This window comes from Miniopterus natalensis, chromosome 4 (genome assembly GCF_054644295.1).
Source record: "Miniopterus natalensis isolate mMinNat1 chromosome 4, mMinNat1.hap1, whole genome shotgun sequence".
Taxonomy (NCBI): Eukaryota; Metazoa; Chordata; class Mammalia; order Chiroptera; family Miniopteridae; genus Miniopterus; species Miniopterus natalensis.
The window spans coordinates 11,087,487-11,094,238 of NC_142084.1; the positions used below are offsets into that span (position 1 = coordinate 11,087,487).

A 6,752-nucleotide genomic window follows, 5' to 3' on the forward strand; every position below is an offset into this window, starting at 1 on the left:
TAATTACTAACGCTTTTGCAATTGTGTGTGCGTGTGTACAGGGCAGGAGTCCAGGCAGGCACGAGGAGAGAGGAGTCAGGCTACGGGAAGTCAGTTGCAGTGTGTGTGACATGGGACGGCCCTGACACAGCAGGCGCGTGGGAAGCATCAGGCACTATTACTGTCAGACGCGGTGCATGGTCCTGAAGCAAGAACTATTCGGCGGCTGCAGACATTCTATGGCTGCCTTTTTAATAGATTTGGACAATATGCACCAAGTTTACTGTTTGAGTGGCACTGTGTTAGGCACAGTAATGGAGACAAATCCACATCTGCTTTTACATCTGTCGATCTCCATGGCCATACTTTTTTTTTTTTTTTTTTAATATATCTTTTTATTGATTTCGGAGAGAGGAAAAGAGAGAGACAGAAGCATCAATGATGAGAGAGTCATTGATGGAGCCCGCAACCCGGGCATGTGCCCCGACCAGGAATCGAACCCCGATCGCCTGGATCCTAGGTTGACACTCAACCGCTGAGCCACACCCGGCGGGGCCATGGCCATACTTTTACGCGCAAGTCTGAACTGATAGCCTAGATATAGAGAGGCTTTTGCTACGAAAGGGAGGCAGTGAGAATCAAAGGAGGGACGTTAACAGCTGTAGTGACTCAGGCAGGACTCTCTAGGGGCTATTATCCTCAGACATGTTGGCAGCCTTCTGAAGGCTCTTCATCTCACCTGGTAAAGCAAAAGTTCTTTCCATTCAACACAGGTCTATGTGACCTGGCCCTTGGTGACCTTTAAGACTTCATCTTCTACTCATGCCTCTTAACCCCTTCATTTCAGCCACCCCGGCCTCCCTTGTGTTCCGTTTTCAAAATAGAAACAGAGTAATCCGGTCTCATGTCTGCCTCAGGGCCTTTGCACCTGCTGCTCCTTGGGTGGACCGTCTCTCCCTCTGTATCTGAACAACTCACGCTCTTGCTTCCTTTGGAACCTGCTCAAATGTCATCTTCTCAGAGAGCCCTTCCTTGATCCTGAGCCTCTCACTCTACACCTTAACCTGCAAACTTTCTTCACAGTTTTTGCCCCTTCCTGATGCATTATCTGCTTGCTTGTGTGTGTTCTGTCTGCCCTCCTCACCATGATGAGCCCCCTGTGTGAACAGTCTTTCTCTTGCCGCGGAATTACTAGCTTCCAGAACAATGCCACGTGAATGTTTGACCGCATTCCACGGAACCTGCAATCAGAGGCTTATAAAAAACTGAGAAAGGTTTCATGAAACAATACTCTTATACCTGTGACGCACGGTGGTGTTTTCTATTCAATTGCATTCCATTTCTTTTTGAAAAGTGTTGGCCATGACCTGCTAATGGGTTACAAACCGCAGGCCCAAGAAATGTAGTAGGCACCCAAACCATAGAGGCTGGAGTTTTGTAAAAATGATTATACACTGCTGGTTCTGAGTAGAGAAGCCATTCTTTAACAAAAAGGGGAAAGGTGTGGCTGTGTTTGGCCAGGTTTGGGGAAAGTATCTACCCCAAGTCTGGTTCACGTAGAGAGCCCTTTTAGGGGAAACCCCAGATATAACAGAAATGTGACTAGAACCCCAATTGTCTAATATCAGATGTATTAAAAGACCTCTTTTATTAACTCCAACATTAATAACAGCTGGTTTCTGCATAAAAGGCTTAAATTTACAACATTGGAAGGTTTGACAGAGTTTATATCTTATTTTATCTTTATCAGCGGCTCCAAAATAATCGCAGAAAGTCAGCTGAATAAATAGTCTTTTATTAGAGGCTATTTTTGTTCCAGTTGCTAAAATCAAAAGCAAAAACAAACCAATAAAACTCCTTTTGAAAGAAGGTGCCTATTATAAGCTTAAATTAGTAAACTGACTAATCTGGAGTGAATGCTTGTTAATTCCATAGCTTAATGGGGTTACTATATTAAATCAATTTTTTAAAATTTATTTTTATTGTTGAAAGTATTACAGATATCCCCCTTTTCCCCCATTGATCCCCTCCACCCTGCATCTGCCCCCCCCCCCCCCGACCTTCCCCACACTATTGTCTGTGTCCCTGGGTTATGCATTTATACATATAAGTTCTTTGGATAATCTCTCCCCACCCACTCCCCCACCCCCGCCTTTCCTCTGAGACCCCTCAGTCTGTTCCATGCTTCTATGTCTCTGGATCTATTTTGTTTATTAGATTCCACATATGAGTGAGATCATGTAAAACTGAATCAGGAAGAAACAGAAAACCTGAATAGGCCAATAATAACTGACAAAATCGAAGCAGCAATAAAAAAACTCCCAGCTAACAAAGCCCTGGTCTGGATGGCTTCACAGGGGAGCTTTCTAATTCTTTAAGTTGTAGGGTTAAATCAATTTTTAAATACTCTTTGCTATAAATAAGGAAAGCTATTTAATAAAGTCCTCTGAGAAAAAAGGAAACAATATCACATTAATTGGCTACATTGATTACAAACCTTTTATTCTACTTTCAGGGACATTTAAAATGTGAAAAAATTTTCTCTTCATGTGGAGGAAATATGGTAACTAACATTTATTGAGCACATGCCAGGCAGTGTGCGAAGTGCTTCGTGTAATTTAATCTTTCAACACTGTGGGACAAGTAATTGATTAGGACTGTTTTGGCTGCAAATAGTAGGCTGAACCACATAAAACTGCTCTTTTTATAAGTTAAACATGCTTGACTGACTATTGACGGTATCACATGGCTGCACATAATAACAGAACATTTGACCTCCGTATCTAAATATATTCTATTTTTCTTACATAACAAGAAATTAAGAGGTAAATAGCTACTACTTTGGGGTAAAAAACTCACTGTCAAGACCTGCATCTCAGTGATTATCTTGGTCTTAGTCTCATGTTAATTTCCTAATGGGCACAAGATGGCAGCTGCAGCTCCTGCCATCACACCCTCATTGAAAGCAAGAAAAATGAAGGGAGGAGAGCAGTTAATTTTTTTTTTTTTTTTTTTTTTTTTGAGTGGGAGCTTTACTCAGAGTTCCCCAGAAGATTTCTTCTTTTACCTCACAGGCCAGAAATCTAACTTCATCTCCCATGGCTAACCCTAGCTGCAAGAGAAACTGAAAAAGTAACTATTTAACTTTCTTGCCTCAAATAGATATGAGCAAGGGACAATAAGTTTGAAATAAAAATTATATTAAGCAACCAATTTATTTATCGTGGTCAATATTATTTGTATAGTCTCCTTTGGCAGATGAAGACATGGAGGCCTTAGAATGTGTTACTTGTCTGTAGTCACATACACAGTAGTGGCAGGGCTGGTGTTTGCTGGTGTGTTCTGCCTCTTGAGCCTGGGCTGTTAATCACTGCAGTGCACTATATAACCTCACTAACAGTTACCATTTACTCAAGTTTTTGAAGTCAAAAATCTTAACAGAAGTGTATTGTGTAGTTATTTCCATCTTAAAGGTAGATCCTTAAGAAAAAAAATGACTTCTTGATTTGCTGATCAGGTTTCCCTCCCCTGTCCATCCTTCCCTAATGGAGCTTAAAAGTAGTGAAATATTCAGAGGTATATAGATGGTGAGTGAGACAAAATCATATTCAAAGATTATGGAGGGAGCTACTACCCGACTAAAGGCGTCTATTTGCCTGCGAGCATCAGGGCCCAATAAGACACAAACTGGAGCTTGTAGCAAAGAAAGTAGGGGTTAATTTTAGGAAGTGGCCCACACCTGGAGACAGGTGAGCTAATGCTCAAAGGCCCAGCTCCCTGACGGCTTCCAGGGGATGGGTTATATAGGGGAAAATCATTAATCATGGTGACTAAGGGAGTTAGGGTCGTGGTCAGGGTCATGGTCTCTACTAATTGGTTGGCGCTAGGGCAGGGGATCCTTGGTCATTGCATCTGGTCCTGATGTCAGCCAAGGCATCGCTTCATCTGGTTTTACGACTTTTCTGGGTGTGGAGCTGAAACGCAACTGAGGCCTAGCTGCTGTCTTTAGTTCGACAGAAACTCTGTCTCTGGGGACAACAGACCCCAGGTTTTGTTCCTAAGATTATTTGATGCCAATCAGATCTTCATTGTCCTGAGGGCTTAACGATTAAGGGAGTGGCTGTGCAAGGGGGACGGAGGCAGGTGAGTCAGGGTGCTGGGTGAGGCCAGCTTGAATCAAAGGAAAGATGGGAGAAAAGGCCATGTTAAAGAAATGAAGTTTCTATGCAGTTTCAGAGGAAAGGAGAGTGGGAAAGGGAGGAAGAAGAGGGAAGAGGGAAGAAGAGGGAAGAGGGAAGAAGAGGGAAGAGAGGCAGCCAGGCCTAAGGCCAGTTACTAATTAAATGAAAACTTGTGCTCGTCCAAGATAATTTGCAAGCCCAAAAGCTCCTAAAAACAAAACAAAACAAAACAAAACAAAACAAAACAAAACAAAACAAAACCAAGTATTGAGGCACAATCCTTTTGTCTCATTCTCTTGATTTCTCAGAGCAGAGACTGACATGAGGCATCAGCTAAGTGGTCAGGGCATCTCATCTCACATCACATCTGTGGCTGACTGACTTTGTTTACTAACTTAGAGGTCTTTCTTTCTTTCTTTCTTTCTTTCTTTCTTTCTTTCTTTCTTTCTTTCTTTCTTTCTTTCTTTCTTTCTTTTCTTTCTCTTTCTTTCCCCTCCCTCCCTCCCTCCCTCCCTCCCTCCCTCCCTCCCTCCCTCCCTCCCTCCCTCCCTTCCTTTTCCTTCCTTCCTTCCTTCCTTCCTTCCTTCCTTCCTTCCTTCCTTCCTTCCTTCCTTCCTTCCTTCCTTCCTTCCTTCCTTCCTTCCTTCCTTTTCTTCTTCCTTCCTTCCTTCCTTCCTTCCTTCCTTCCTTCCTTCCTTCCTTCCTTCCTTCCTTCCTTCCTTCCTTCCTTCCTTCCTTCCTTCCTTCCTTCCTTCCTTCCTTCCTTCCTTCCTTCTTTCTTTCTTTCTTTCTTTCTTTCTTTCTTTCTTTCTTTCTTTCTTTCTTTCTTTCTTTCTTTCTTTCTTTCTTTCTTTCTTTCTTTCTTTCTTTCTTTCTTTTTCTTTCTCAGAGAAAACCACGGATTTGGTTTCCCAGTTTTATTAAAGAACTCATACAAAATACTGCAGATAAGTTGAGTTTTAATCTTCATCTTCCTCCTCTCCTCCATTCTGGTTAAATTGGAAGTAACATAATCTGCAACTCTCTCTGCTGTCAGCAACGATGCGCAACCAATCACATCGATTCTTCTTCTTTCTCAAATATTTTTTGGAGGTATTTCAAATACCTTTTGGGAAAAGGCACCTCAGAAGTTATAGTGACCTTGCTCTTCCTCCTTCTGATACCGTTGTAATTATCTGGTTATGAATAACAGGAAAGGAGCAGAGGGAAGGCCAGACATTATAGGCATGTCGTTTGGGCAGCTTCACCAGGAAGCTGTAACTTTGCACTCCCCAGGGAACCATCTGCCCATTCCCTGCAAAACACTGGGGGAAGGGGTCCAACAAAGGGGAGATAGATGCATGTGCAGTGAAGCTGGGGTGACATAGGGAAGATACTTGCCTATCAGTAAAGCCTGGGGAACCATGGACTGGCTGGAGTCATAGGCCGGGCCATTGCAAGTCCATGAAGACTTGGGGATACATAATCCCCCAAACAAAGAAATTCTCCCTCTTGACTTGTGGCTCTCTTGGCTCTTTGGTTCCTCTGGCTTTGCTCTTGCCCGTGTTTCCTCCATGTGCATGTGGCCATGCGACCATGCGGACCCCACATGCAATGCACTGAAGGACTGCAACTGGGAACACAAACAAAGCTAGCCTGATGCTGGACTGGACACTGCTCAATTATGGAGCGAAAACTCTGGACACTGGCTCTGATTCTAGCTCTGCTAAAGCCACAGCTACACGTCTTCCTTGGCAGGAGGAAGGGAAATGGGACCATGGAAACTCAGAGGTGTAATTCCACAGAAATAAATCTTTCTACAATACCTCATCCTCTAATGCAAGTCTCAGAAAATTCCTTTCCTTGGGATATCACAAGAAGCCCACTCCCAACAGGCGGAGATGTGGAGCTCTCCCCACTGATAACACTTTCAATGGTTAACACTTTCAATCCCTCCACCGAGATTCCCAGCTTTTCCATTCACTTTGATTCTCTTCTGAACAAACTGCTCAAAATTGGCAGCATCCGTGATTCTGTCTTCTACAGGGTGGGAGCAGTCAAGAGTAAACTTCAGAACCTGTTTTTTGGGGGTGCTCCCCTTTACTCCCAAACTTTTTCACAGGTGCCATGGTGGCAGCGGAGGCAGAAAAGGACTCTTGGGGTCTGTCCATAGACTTTCTGAAAGGTAGGACCCTCCTCAGGGTTAGGGATAAGCATGAAAAATGGCAAGGGGACTGCATGGAGCGAGGTCCAGCAGGGTTTCAGTCCCGACTATGTCACTATCAACTAAAACAAAACCACAATCAAAAACACACACAGCAAACCTTTCATCCTTTGGGGCTGAGTTTTCTCATCTATGAAATAATGGAATTGGAAAAGATGACAGTGAAGAAGCTTCTAACTATCATGTTCTGTATCAGATGAAATTGTTTGTTTTCAGGCAACAGAAACCAATTGAAGAGAAAGCTGAGGAACCAGGCCCTGGAAGGGACGAAAGTCTCAGATGCCCTTGGGACCTGGGAGCAGTGACTGATGTCCATTTTATCCACAGGCCTGCTTTCAGGTTTTTGCTTAGCTTAGCATCTGGCAAGTAAGCATCGGGTTGGCCTAGCC

General features: G+C 43.5%; 1 pseudogene; it reads right to left on the reverse strand.

The window, feature by feature from the left end:
- Positions 1-5,119: 5,119 nt before the first annotated feature.
- Positions 5,120-6,268, reverse strand: LOC148093183 (large ribosomal subunit protein eL22-like; annotated as a pseudogene).
- Positions 6,269-6,752: the final 484 nt, after the last annotated feature.